The sequence below is a fragment of the Aphis gossypii genome, chromosome 2 (assembly GCF_020184175.1).
Source record: "Aphis gossypii isolate Hap1 chromosome 2, ASM2018417v2, whole genome shotgun sequence".
Classification (NCBI taxonomy): Eukaryota; Metazoa; Arthropoda; class Insecta; order Hemiptera; family Aphididae; genus Aphis; species Aphis gossypii.
The window spans coordinates 84,595,151-84,609,294 of record NC_065531.1 but is presented as its reverse complement, the minus strand read 5'-3'; the positions used below and the strand labels follow the sequence as shown (position 1 = coordinate 84,609,294).

Below are 14,144 nucleotides of genomic sequence, written 5' to 3'. Positions count from 1 at the left end.
ATTTAGTCATCTATATGATGTAGATACTCGACAAATAATAATACAATAATTAATATTTCAATGTATAAATAAGTATACATATATGTATAATGTATATACTATGTATAGAATGCTCAGCTTTTGAACCGACGCACCGATATTTCATTGCAGCTTTAGCATTACTTAATTGAGTTTTCGGATCAACAATATATTAATATTTGCTTTTATCGTTTCTCAAATCGTTTGGCATTTATGGAAGTATTCGTCGTATGTATTTCACTCGGTCTTACACATCGTCGTTGCGAAATGAATAGTGTATAAAACGCGTTTGAACCCGCACTTGGATTATATGGTACTGGCCGTGAGGATTCTGACTTCCGCGAAAAATAAAACATACGATGGATTTGCTGGAGATGCAGTTCACGCCTTCTCGACCGTACAAATATCGCAACTTGTTTTGAGTCACGTCAGTATAAGCAAAGCACTCGCGATTCCGGTGGCAGAAAATAAAGAAATATCCGGAAAAATGCTAGGGTGATCGTTACCGCTGGAAGATTGTGTAAAAAAATAACTGGTAGATACATTATATACGTTTGACTTTGTGTTGCGGGGGACGTTCGGCAGGCGTAAACGACACGCGTTTAATGTGGTGCGCTGTATTACGATGGTAGTAAAGACGCAGAGTACATATTATTATTATACTGCTGCAGTGATCTACATTATAACGATGGTGAAAAAACGTCACGTTTCGTACATTATAGTGTGCCTATTGTTCGTCAGTGATTCATCGGCGTGCACCCTCTTCCGGGGTGACTTTGGTTTGGGGAATGGGGGTGCTGAAAAAATTATATTGTCGAAGATTATGGCCGATATCGGAATATTATATTGATTCTCCCCTGGCCAGCTCAACTCTCAGCGGTGAGAGGGATCGAATCTGGCGGCAAATTGACTCTGGCCACACATATTTGAAATTCACCAGTGTAATAGTCTAAATCCAGGGGCTTGCAGGTCGTTTTATTGCTCTAATTTTGACGTGTGCCGGTTCATTTGCGCAAACCGATTGCTATAGTATGGGAAAATCGCCCCCGGCTGATTGGAAATCCAATTTCGAAAACTCCCGAATTAATGTATTATTTTTGTATGTTTTTGTCGACAATATTAAATTAACCAGCATACAAGGGTAATATGAAAAATACGACAGATATCTTTAGTTATGACAAATATTGAATACATTGTAAGTTATCCTCAACACGACAATATAATATTATACTCTGTCTCTGTTTTAGCATTGGAATAATAATAAAAATAATAAAAGAATATATTATTATTTATGTCATTAGTTTTTTTCTACAAATCCCATGTTTCCGGAATACAATGACAAATGAAAGATGTTAATGGATATGAAAACTCCGTTTCGTATTAAACATTGAATACTAAACAAACAGAAATTCTCAACGATTAATTGCATTAAATGTTTCATGATGACTTCCGTTTGAAATATTTTAATAACGAATTGCAGAAAAATATCATATAATATTATTATAGTTATTATTGCCATCTGTCTTTTTGTTAAACAAATTATTTTAGTGATCCTATAATTTTATTGTTATTCCTATTCCAAATCTTTAAGAAGAACGTAAAAATATTTTGGTGAATTGAATAATTATAACCCTAAAACAATAAATATCATGTTATAATAATATAATATTTTGATTAAAGTTGATATTATTTAACATGCTTAGTAAGGTATTAGGTCATGATTTAAATGTCAAAATTAGTACTAGTATTGACCTTAATTATTTAACACTAGGTTTATATTTTCTATTCAATTGTGTTTGAAAAACATTACAACAAACCAATTACAACAATAAAAGAATAATATTACATCAAACCGGTAATGATTATGAATTCAGCCCGTGTGTGTGAATGGGAAAAAAATGATCAAAGAACTTATTTCCGTTCTAGGTTTATAGTAATATATTTATGTATGAAAACTATACGATGCATCAGAATAGCGTTGTAGACTAATAATTCAACATTTTTGGTTCTTCCACTTCCTGTCAACTGCTAAAAAAAAAAGAGTACAGTTGTATGCAATTCCATATGATATGTCAACGTTTTGTTTCAAAATTTCCCAACGTATATAATTTCATATTTTTTATGTTTTATTACTTTTAGAAATAATAAAATATATTAAAAACAATAATTTAAAATTATCTAGCATATCGATATGTTTAATATTTTAGAAGAAGGTGATTTGTAAAATAGTACATACCATTAAAAAAAACACATAGTTTTACAACACAGATAAAAGTCTAAAGCTGCAGTTTATCCATTACATTTACAATATGTTAAATAGTACTCAAATCGTTATGGACATTAGAGTGTGCTTTTGTGGATTTTGAAACCACCATATTAACATGAATAACAGAGTACTAAATAGTTTTAATTAACTTACAGCCGATGGACGTTTTACACCGTTATAAATATTTGTACAGTTATATAGTTAACTGAATAAAATATCCATAATAAGCAGAATTTCAATATTTTTCGTAAAATCAGAGGGAAAACTTAAACTAAGTACTACATTTTTGTTCGAGCTCCCCTCTCAATACCATCGTTACAATAGTAAACTAATATTTAATCAGGACGTCCACGGTAAATATACTACGACAAAATAAACAGTCAACATCGAGGGGGTGTACTCAAAGAGACCGGACTTCCATTAGACAACTCGACACGATTTCACAAGCCTCGTCGAGAAAAATAAGCAGATTTAAAAGTGTAACAGTATATCGTATAATTAAAAAAAAAAATCATTTTATTACTATCATCAATTATAATATAAATAACAAATGTTGATTTGTTTATTTTTATATTACAGCCACTGAGCCGTGGAATATTTCATTTCTATCGCAGTCGGGAATTGACGGTTTTTTAAAAAAACAAAATATTATCATTCATCATAATATTATTATATTTTTATTTTTGTTTTTCAATTTGCAATTAATTTTATAGTATATTCATAACTCATTTAGTTGACAATATGAGCTAGTAAGATTTTGAAATTGAAAATATTTTTTACATTATTTTATCGTAAGTATAATGTTATACGTCAAATTTTATTCAATCCTTGAAATAAATTTTAAAAAATACGAATGGTTAATAATTATACTTTGTGATCACAAAAATAGTTTTTACATAGGTGCATTATTGTTCGCAAAATTTCATTACTGTCATTGTATTATATTTTTCCATGATTTTATAACAATAATCAATAATTAAAATTAAATTCATTTGTCATTTTGGATAAACATTTTAGTTTAACCTATGAGTAGTTTATTTAATGTTTATACATTATTATAGATAGAATAGATAAGAATACAACATGAGCATTTTTTACCACATAGAGAGTAGAACGACGTTTTAGTAACAATTTAAAGTCGTTATCAAATAAATATACTATTATTACTCATTTCTAACATTTCTGTCATATAGTATCAATATTGATATCCTTAAATCCTTTGCACGTTATAATAATAAATTAAAATTTTTTTTTATTAATTAGTTAATCTAATTTTCATTATAACCACATAGAACATTTATATTATTCATTATATTTGAACCTGTTTAAACGATTTTTTTTTATTTTAAAAACAATCATTCCACAGATTTGAGTATATCTATATAAACTAAGCTATTATTATTGCTTTTTTTCTGCATATTTCTATGTACATAATATTTCAATCGAGAGTTTGTGGCAGGATAGAAGAACGCACTACTATAACGGAAACACGGAAAAAGGGTTATACAAGAGTTTTCGGTCTTTCTTGAAACGGTTAAATCATTTCAAATATAATATATATATATGTACATGTTTCACCTAACCCTTAGCAATATTCGTACATTCATCGTATATGATAGAATGGCGGAAGCCGTGGGGTTCCAAAACTGTCAGGGCTAAAAGTGTTTGTGTGTTCAAACGGCTGGAAAACGAGAGCAATATTCCTCTCTCTATTTTTTCCTCTCGCCTCCACCGCGAATTCGCCGTGTAACCATTCCGCTACTATATACCTTGTCACCCATCGATGAAATCATTTTCTGTTTTCCAATAATGTCTCCGGTATTGTCCTAACACGCGTTTTGTAAAAAAATACAAACGTAAAACATTGGAAATGGTGAGCAAAACCTTAACAGACCCTCCCCAAAAAAATAAACAAAAAATCGATCACATCATTCCCACTCCTTTTAGTCTCCAGTTCAATACCGTTCATACTGTATACAAATATAAATAATATGGTCACACACGCCATTAAGAAACTGGATTTTTCAAAATGGCAAAGTATTGAAAAAGTTTCTCTTTTGCAGTTTTGCGAAACAACGATAAAAGTATTAACACCATCTGCACTTTGCCGGATTACTGTTATGCGCTAGAAATCCCCTTTGCTATGGCTTTTTTCGTTCTTTTTATTTTTGACGTATTCACTTCTATGTACTCTGAAAACACATTATCGTCTTACGTTTTCAGCTTCTCAAGCAAATACATATGAGAATAGAAATTTGATTCCACAAACAAGACTACAGACTGCAATACGAAGACGTGATGAAATACCAATACACTCGGATCCGATCCAATTTTCTTGAAGACATTTAGGGTTCATATATGAAACATTTCCTTATATATCAGACAATCCAATGATCCGTTGAAAAACGTCACACTCCTACATCAAACCAAATTTTACACTCTATTGTTTTACACTTCACTCGAACTATAGTTTTCCTATACACAGTATGATTTACCAAGCATATTCACGGTTTATTCCCACTACTTTTTTTTTGAATCAAAAATTTATTTAATTTCTAATTTCAAGAATTCTTATAAGGTTTAGTAAGTGCTTAGATAAAATATTTATATGCATTTTTATATTATTTAGTGAGTATATTCTGTTAATACTAACTTTTTTTCTTTCAAATACGCATAATCACCACCTTTTCTAGTAAAATTTCGACACGAATAGTTTTTTTTGAAATGTTGATGTACCTAAATCAAGATTGAAACAAGTATTTCAATGAGTTTTGAGAAATCTTAAATAATCATCCTTGTAAACGGTTTCATAAAAATATAAAATATATGTAAAACCTGTTTGATCTAATATTTATAATACACAGACATTTTTAAAATTTATAAAATGTTGATAGATAAGTATTGATAACTATACTGTTCGTATTATAATGTAGCTCTATAACTTCTAAACCTATAGTATTATTATTTATATTGCACTAAGTATACAAAGTTAAATATGTAAAAAAAAAATTATCCTTAAAACCATATACATATACTTTCAAAAAAGTTATCTATTTAATAAAATTTAAAAAGAATAATTAGAATTTGAAAAAATAAGTTGTTATCACTACCTGACATTCTTTAATGTATAATGAATCTAAGTAATACATAAACATTTTTTAAAAAATTCCAAAAATCTGAATTTGAATAAATTCATCAGTAAAAAGAAAAATTTGATGAACATGTTTGGTTCTATACATAACATATAATAATTCATGAATAAATAACGAAACATGAATATTATTCGATAGGTACTATGGTACTGCAGGTAGGTATATAATATATATATATATTTATATGTTATTGGATCTGAAAATATAACGCATGTCATAAATGTGTATGACTAGTATTGTTTAAAAATAAATTTATAAAAAGCTTAAACATTATACCGATAACATAATATTCCTATAAAAATGTCACTTTTGGCTTTTTTCGTTATTTTGTTATCAATCTATGAACATGGTTATAAAATATAATATGTGTAAAAATTACTGAACTTGTCTTTTACATAAACAACTGTGAAGAAATGAGATAAAAAAAAAAATGTTATAATTTATTATTTTTAACGAATATTTACTAAAATGTATATATATAAGTTTAACTATTAGATTTGCCTATTTAAAACACAGGTAGGTATTTTATAAAATAATATTTTTACACAAATTTATTCAGTGTTTTATATTATAGGTAGGTAGTTAATATAATATTATTCTATTATTTTTTACCGTATAAAATTATTAGTCTATTTTTTTTACCTCTAACACTGTTGAGTTTAACAAAAAAAAAAAGATCATACATACATTAATGCGCCTCACAAAACACCTGCTTTATACATGTCATCTAACCATAATATTAATTATTCGTAATGATTTATTACACTAAAGTCGCGGTTGACTGACCCAGTACACTCTCATACCCACTATAACGTGTAAATTGCATTTTGTTGTTGTTTTAATCGATTTGTGATTTTTTTTTTCAGCAATGCTAGTTCTGCAGCTGTACTGTTCTTGCGTCTTTGTACTTGATACTATATACTATGTCGATAATATAGGAAATTACTTCGGTAGGTCAACTTCGTAGATGTGAATTCTGTCATGGGAGTACAACAGTCAGATGACTGATCGGCTATTCGGCCCTATAGTCTGGTAAATAAAAGTGTAGGGGAGCGTGATTTAAAGCTCAGTATTTCCACCCTTCCTTACGCACTTGCGACGGATAAGTCACGCTGCCGCACGATGATTGATACGGAACCGTTTTTGGCGAGACAGTTGTTTAATATTTTTTCTTGCTCCCTCGGCAATCTCTTATTTTGATTATCTGATATTTTACTGATCTAAAGCAATAGAGTTATCGAAAATATGATTATATTCATTCGTACAAACGTAGAACCAAGCGAGTGTAAAATTTGCGACTCAGTGAATCTTACAGAGTAACAATTTGTAACACGTGGTCACTAGTATTAATATTATGTGGGAATTATACCACATAACGTATTTCTATATTGGTAATATCGTATGTGAACATGGTAAACATATTACATTAACATTTATGTGAATAAATGCAGATGATTCTATATTTTGACATAAGTTATGCATTTATATGAATACTTTTACTAATTTATGCATTTTTCGTTTATTTTTCTCTCTTTATTTATCCAGAATATGTATACATAGTAACTTTAAGTCACATTTTAATACTTAAATTATAATATAAACTATTATCAATATAATTATATTAATAATAATTTATATTATTATAAGCAATTACTTAACAATCATCTAAAATAAAAACCTACACAATTCTCAAAGTATTGAAAATATATATTTAATATTATCAAAAATAATTTTAAACTAATGTTGGTAATTTTAGCTATTTACTTCTAATGGAAAGTCAAATAATTTTGTACACTCAATAACTAATACTAAATTATATTTGATTATATTTTATTTCGGTATTAATTTGCTTAAAAATTATAAAATATTTTTGAATACATCAAATAAGAAAATTAAGTACAATGAAATTTTATTTTATTATTTTATTGTGTTTATAGCAATATATTAATACACTTTTCAAGTGCATTGAAACAATGACAACAGATAATATTTCTTTTTACAGAAATATCAAACAACCTAGAAAAATCCAAATATGCATAAAAGCTTTTCACATGATAGTTTTATGTTTAGATTTTATACGGTCATAAAATGAAATGTATTATATTAGTTAATAATTTCTACTCTTCATTCTATTAAAAAAAAATCCACATACAATTATAATTTATAACTTACAAGTTATAAGCCATTATGAATATTATATATGTATATATATATAGGTGTATTATATATGTTAAATATGTACATAGTTTAAATGTTCAAATAAAACTTAATTCTATTTTCTTTCACAGTACAAAATTATTTACATAAGTCATGTAGAAATTGATATATAGTTTCTTAATAATAATTGATAATAATTTTAAGGTAATATTAATTTTTAGTAAAAATTATAATTTTCAATCAATTATTTGATTTATTTCATATCAGTTGACTATACATTATATTATATAAAAACTCTAAAGAATGCAACCTATACGTTTGGTAAAAATAATAACTTATATAATAATAACGATTTAATTTTAAGACGTGTACATAATATATATACGTCCTAATATATATATATTCATTTAAAATATCAAATATGAACATTGAACAAAGATAATAAATAATATAATGAATTATGCTTACACTATAAATTTACTTTAAGAGCACATTAATTTTTTTTATGTAGACATTTTAATTGCCATGGACTTTATATTTTAAGGACACTTCCATACACCCTTTCTTAAATTTTAATGATTTCCTTTATTTTTTATTCAAATTATATTTTACACTGAATTTTGTTTCAAAAGTTTTTATATATTGTGTAAATTTAATATTAACGTCTTGTTGTGATTTTTTTTTATTTCCTACATAAAAGATCAATAATTAATATTATTAGATGATCACTTTAGTAATTTTGTTCATTTTTGGAGGCTACCTATCCTATCAATATCAATATAATTGCCTACATATTTACATATTTAGGTATCTAAAGAAAGTAAAAATAATAATAATTATTATTATTCTTATTATTTTACCATAAATAAAATTAATTTAAAAAATACATTTCTGATTTTAAGGTCAGTTAAAATATGTTTGTCCATTATTATAATATAATAATTTTATTGTAAAATTATCCAATCTGTTTGTCTTCTAAAATTTCGTATTTTAATAATACAATACTGAATACACTCATACTAACAATCGAAGTGAATAACGCTGAAGAGAATTTTAGAAGTATACTGGAAAAAGTATAATGTTTTCATAAGAAAATAAAAAGATCCGTTTCAAGAATCGAATATTGCGAGTACGTAGGTACTTGTATTAAATATTTTATCACGATACACTCTTTCGAAAAGCTATGATGAAAAAATAATTCGGTGAAAACGTAGCACAATGCATCTTTTACGTGACGTACGGGTACGTAAAAGGCGAGTTCCTATAGCTATACACGTCTTGAGATCATAATATTATTGCTTTTTTACAATGCAAACGACTAAAATATTTATCCAAAGAGATTTCTTTTATTTCTTCACGGCTCGCGGGCCCGCAAGACCGCAGAACGCGGCACACAAAAATACGTTTACCGTATAGTGGTGTGGCCTCCCCCTCACCCGTCGTATGTGACCGCATCGTCGTATTATGTACGCGATTCTAGACGACCGTGACCACACAGTCGATTGCGCCGAATGACAAAAGTTTCGTTTTATTATTATTATTATCATTATCATCATTGTTGGGCGAGGGGACGCCAAATGTGTAATAACAATGAGTCAATACGGAGAGCTGCGGTACTCTGCGTCGGCTCCGCGGAGGAGGGTCGGTCTCGTCAGGATACCCGCGTCGCGACGTATTTTGTGTTGTCAATATACATCATATGCGTAGTAGAATACAGCCCATGTGTGTATAGTATTCCGTTTTCACCCTGTAGAATAAACAACCCATTCAACGGATTAAATTGTACAGTCATTGTTGTATTTGTTATTTTTATTATTAGTCCTAACGTTCAGATTTTAATTTCACGATTGTCGATTCGAACCGCGTTTTCAAATCATTTCAATAATATACGATCGTAGCCAATCGGTGACATGACGATGTTTGCGTATTTCATTCGGCCCAATACTTATAATGAGTTTTTTTTTTTTAATTTTTTGCGATAGTAGTTTAAAACAAGAGGTATTATAGTTAATTGAAAAAATTTTATTTTTACTTTTGATGAAGTCCAATAAGTCTTAAATGTATTAATCACGCATTCGTTTGAATAAGTCATTTAAAATTATATAATATATATGAAAAAAAACACTAATACTGCTATAAAATATGGTACTGCGCAAGAAGATACTATCTGTCAAAAACAAAATCAATGAAAAGTATAAATTATTTCAAAATAGTATTATACATACATTACATAGATAACCGTATAAAATAGGTACTATAATAATAATAATTGTTTACATTTTAAATAATGCATTGTAAATTTATAACTAATATTATCGATTCTATGACTCATCTATACGTGATTACGTGACAGATATTTTATGTTTTCAAATTTAGTCATCTATACATATTGTAATAGTATAATAAATTGTCACTTCAAAATCGATTTTGTGAAATATTTGAATTTATTTTCAAGCAGAAATAAAAAAGTGATGATAAAATTATAGAGTAATATTTAATATGTATTTTATTTTTGACAAAAGCAGTAATTTTACTATAAAACCAAACTAATCATTATGTGATGTTACATAATTTACTTAATTATTTTACTACCAATAAAATATTTGAAGAAATATGCCATTACGAAACCATATAAAATATTAGAAAAAAATTACGTTCACATGGACACGACTGCGCGACTGTTTCCTTGATTTTATCACTGTTATTGTTTTTTTTTTAAATTATCAAGCCCATAAAATAGATTAGCATTCACGTCTGAATGCACAGGTTTGTTTAATAAGACGAAAATCGAAAAAAAGTCATTATAAAAGCAATATATTATTATTTTGGGAAATCCATAGTTGGATTTCATGAGAGCTAAAATAACGGTTTTCGGGGCAATGGAATTAAATTACATAGTTTTTCACATCGTCGTTTAGTATATGATAAAACAAAATGCAAGAATGTGCTTATAACAGTTTAAACGAGCAACATTATCCATTTATTTTGACCACGAATCGCGATTACACGGACATTGTATAGGACGCGTTTGCCGTTTGCCGACACTTTTACGTGTCAACTACTACATACACGTGCGCACACACACAAGCACATGTGGAAACAGAGAAAATAAAAATGAAAGTACCATGTAATTTTTTAGCCATTCATTTTTCCTTTCACGTATTTCTTGTGGAGGTTCCCCGCTAAGGGCCGTCGCGCGTGGACACACTTCGTCTATATTAATATTCCGTGTAAGCGTTTGCCGATCGCCACTGGCGATAAGTTCGGTATCGCACCTTTCCGCCGTCTCATCCTTATATTTCCTCCCCCTTCCCACCACAATCGGATATTCTACGACCAAATGGTGCGAATATCTTCCTTTCTTTCCCCTCGTCTAGACCACTGCCGAGTGCCGACCAAATACTATAATATATAATAATATATAATATTGTGCGTGAAATATATATATATAAGTATTCACTATATATACAGCAAAAACACATTCCGGGGTATGCTATTTTTTTCTAAGCTAACGACCCGAGAAAATTTTCGCCTTTGCCTGTATATCGAATAATTTATTATTTCATTCCCCTTTGCAGGCGTGAATCGAATGGTCGGTAGTGTGGAGGACCCGTGGCGGAAAATGGTGACTGGAAAGAGGGGAGGTGGTAGGCTAGGTATGATAGTGGGTGCGGCTCTGTAGTTACGGAATTTTCTTGGATAAGAAGTAGTACTGCGTATGTGTGCGTGGGTGTATGTGTGTTTGAGCGGGAGTAAAAGAAGATATGGTTTTTCGGACTGGCGGCTGTCAACGGCAGAATGGTGACGATGACAAATGCATTTCTACCGGGTCGACAGCGGCAACGGTGGAAAGGGTGGCTCTTCTATTTAATAAAATATCAGCGGGTTCCGTGGGTGACTCGCATGTGTGTGCGTGTATACATATTACATACGTATAAAAATATATTATATATATGAGAGTGTGTGTGTGCACGCGCACACTCTTTAGACGATAAGGATCCTATAGTTATGTGTGTGTGTGTGTGTGTTTGTCGTCCGCCAAAAACAGTTAATGGAAATGGTGCGAGCATTATTTTTCTTCGGAGCCGGAACAATACGTCCGCAGATTAAAATCCGAAATGACGTTCGCCGCCGGGAAAACGATCGTATTAAATGGTATTGAATATAATATGAGAAGTATAATATTATACGTCAATGCGTCAGATAACGAGAAAACTGCAAAGTCGTTTGCAAGTTTTCCACAGGACGAGAAATTAAAATCGGTTTTGAGATCATGACGTACATAATATTGCAGTATACTGTTTCGCACCGCATGAAGTCGAGTACCGACGCCAGTGGAGGCTGATGTGGTGGATCCACGCTGTATATTACAATAATGTATACTTATGCAGAGTAATAAAATACGAGTGTTTATGCGCAACGTCGTCCGTTCGTCATGACTTCTGTATTCCGGAATCGTGTTTACGACCCACGCGATAACTTAATAAACTGTTCATAAAACTATAAAAAAAAAAAAAAAAATTAAATAAATAAACGGAATAAGTATGTTATGAATAATAATAATAATAATAAACACATCATATACCAAATCGCGTTTAATGTACTTATTATATACATAAAAAAAAAAAAAAAAACACTAGTTAAAGATATCTTTCTGGCCGTCTTTTTTATTTCTCGAGTATTATGTACCTATAATATTATAATTTATAGTACTCGGACAATAACTTGTTACATAATTAACGAAGACGTTTTATGTAATATAGATAAAGGATAAGTAACATGTAAACGTCCGTACTATACATTATTAATAGCCAATTATAGAAAATCTTGTAAGTACCCATTCGTATTTAAAATTATATTAAGTATTTTTATTGACCAAAATAATTGTTGTATAGTGTTTACTTACAATATTAAATAATAACGTTACAATAAAAATTGTCTTAATTTTTTTTTTCAAATATTAGATTTTTTTCTAAAACTTAATAGTAAAATATTATAATGTTTGATACTATATAATTATATAACTTTTATTGAAAAAAAAAATATATAATACAATCAATGGCATTGGTATGAAAAATATTAAGTTGCTAGTTACTCAACGACTTTCTATGTCGTTTGTTTACTACTGTAAGCTATGTGTGACTCAACAACAGACAAATTTCTGATGGACGTTAATAACGATGGCAACGTATACACATTCAGTATTCAATCGCGTGTTGTATGGCGTTCCACAGTTTTCACTTTTCATATACATTATACTAAGTAGGAACTAACGGCTGCAAAAAATAGACTCATCATTTGAAAGTTTCCGGTATTTACCTATTGTAGAAAATAGTGTAGCCTGAAAGTGCACTCGGCTATCAAAATTGTACCTATTTAATAAATCGTATGAATTGGCAGTAGACTATTATACCATGAGTACTGTATCCATCATTTTGCATTATACAGGTGTCATTTCCGTCATCCCTGGGTCTGCAAAAATATTTTTAAATATATTATTTATCTTATACGCCTTAATTAAACATTTTTAAGTCTTAGGGATATTATATATTTTATTGTTTTATTAAAAATAAGAATGATACAAATATCCAAAGCTTAAGTTGCTAGGCACCTAAATAAATTCAAAGCCCAACCGTTAATGCGTTTCCTTCGTGCCTACAGTATATATATGTAGCAGTGGGTATTAACAAAAACGATCACATTATTCAGTACCTACTTTAGTTTTTAGTAGTCTTTTAATGATTAAAAAGAAAAACGAAAATGATACATAAAAAAAATAAAAATAACCTATAACTTTATAAGTCAAATTTAACATAAATGTTATAAACACCTATTAAATTTAACTATAATGTGGAAGTTAATCACCATTCACTACATTTTTAATGCATCTAAATTATTTTTTATACATTAATGAATAATATTATTTTTTAAAGAAATTTTCTGTAACATCCGTATTCTATGATGTAATTATGTGTATTTTAAAAAATAATTATACCTATTATACAACGTAAAACCACTTATACGTTATAATATACAATGATACATTTATGAAATTATGATAAAATGTAGTACATAAAGTATACGACTCATAACGATAATATTATATGCACAGCGCTTTTGTGAGATATCCTTTCACGTAAACGTTCGTAATACGTCTTCCTTATTCTCGTCATCAGCGGCACGGTCGTTCGGTCGGTAGGCTCTGTATTACTATTATTATTATGGAAGTGAAAATTTAAAATAAATAGCGTCGTAAGCCATTAAGGGGTATCGCTTTGAAGATAAAAGTAATAATAAAAAATTATATACCTTTTTCCAGGAAAAAGTATAAAACTGACGTTAAAAAAAACAACACACAATATTCATCTTAAACGTCTGAACACACAACGTAAACGCAATGGCGTAAAGCCGGCAGCGGATACGTTGTATGTAAAAATACTGCGAAAAACAAAATACAATATCAGTAAGATAAATATATATTATAATATAGGTAACAGTATATATGCGAAGTCCTGGATCTTAGTATAAAATATCAGCGCACAGTACTAAAA

General features: G+C 29.2%; 1 long non-coding RNA gene across 1 annotated transcript; it reads right to left on the bottom strand.

Moving 5' to 3' along the window:
• Positions 1 to 8,573: 8,573 nt before the first annotated feature.
• On the bottom strand, positions 8,574 to 13,158 carry LOC126550101 (uncharacterized). Its single transcript, XR_007604146.1, has 4 exons — positions 12,966 to 13,158; positions 12,689 to 12,869; positions 11,876 to 12,093; positions 8,574 to 9,340 (listed from the first exon to the last, which is right to left on the bottom strand). It is a non-coding gene; the product is annotated as an uncharacterized LOC126550101 (long non-coding RNA).
• Between the last annotated feature and the right edge of the window lie 986 nt (positions 13,159 to 14,144).